The sequence below is a fragment of the Microtus ochrogaster genome, linkage group LG2, assembly GCF_000317375.1.
Source record: "Microtus ochrogaster isolate Prairie Vole_2 linkage group LG2, MicOch1.0, whole genome shotgun sequence".
In the NCBI taxonomy this organism is placed as follows: domain Eukaryota; kingdom Metazoa; phylum Chordata; class Mammalia; order Rodentia; family Cricetidae; genus Microtus; species Microtus ochrogaster.
Window position 1 is genome coordinate 24,066,289 of NC_022028.1, and position 1,485 is coordinate 24,067,773.

Below are 1,485 nucleotides of genomic sequence, written 5' to 3' on the forward strand. Positions count from 1 at the left end.
TTCAACAAATGGTGCTGGTAATGAGTAGAAAAATCATGGACATGGTAGTTATTTATCAAACGGTGCTAACAATCATATAAGTGTGAATCACTAAAAGACAGATTGTCATATGAAATAAAAAGTGAGGCCAAACTATGTGTTTCCTATTCAAGTAGCTGAAAAGTAAAGGAATAGTCCTTGCTGTGGAGGCATGATCACCTGTTGGGCCTCCACCCCCTGTGTACAAAAGCTGTTGTCCTGGTGTGTGCTTGTATTGAAAAGGTTGAACAAGAGGCTCTCTGGGGCTTGCTGGCCAACCAGCATAGTCACATTGGAAGTTCCAGGTAAAAACAAGAAGCCCTGTCTCACAGAAGAAGGTCGGGGGTCAACTGAAAAGGCACTTGAGGAGACCTCTGGCCTCCAGACTTACACATGTACACACTCCCACCAAAAGAAAATAAAGAAGTCTAAGTTAACCAATGAAGCAAGTAAAAAAAGAAAAAAATAAATACGTAGCTGAACCAAAGAATGAATTACAAAAATGTGTATCATACAGCTAAAGCAGTGCTTAGGAGATATATATTAGTCAGCTTTCCATCACTGAGGCAAAATGCCAGAGATAACAACTTAAGGGGAGGAAAGCGTTTATGCTGACTCATGATTCCTCCATTCTCTCGCTCTGAGCTTTTGTAGCACAGCACATCTCCATGGCAGTACACGCAGAACAAACAACCCCTCAACTCATGTGACACAAAGTGTTCCTCCCGTGGAATAACTTCCTCCTACTAGTCCCAACTCCTACGATTCCTTCCACAAACACCAGAGGCTGAGGACAAAGCCCTTTACATGTGGTCCTTTGGGGGATAAAAATTATAGCAGAGGAAAACCCAGATCTTTAAATGATCTTGCATTTAAAATGACAAGTGCGATCAATAACCCAAACTTTTGCCTTGGAAAGTGAAGGAAATAAGAATAATAAAGTCTAAAGTGAGGAGAGGAGGAGGAGGAAGATGAATTTTAAAAATGAAAATCAGACTACAAATCCATGGCATTGAAAAGAACATTAGAAAGAATCAGCAAATTCCCAAACTAGCACTTTGAAGGAGTTTGTTAAACTTCTAGTCAAGCTATCCAAGGAAAAGGAGAAAGAAGATAGATCGCCAGTATTAGAGATGGATAGAAAGCCACCATTGCTGTTTCCTTTGGCTCCCAAGAGATAACACAGGGGTATTATGAAGAACTCTACTCTTACAAAGTTGCTAATTCTGTTGAAATGAGTCACTTTCTTAAATGATAAGAACAGTCAGAATTCACAAGAGGCTATAAAAAAAAACTGGAAGGTTTTTTATCTGTTAACAAAACTGAATTAGCAGCTAGTAACATTTCTAAAAGGAGAATACACATATGGTTTCATTGATGAGTTAGACCAAACATTTGAAGATGAATGTGCTGATTCTCCAAAATATTACCCAGCTATCAAAACCTATGGAATACTTCCTTCCATAT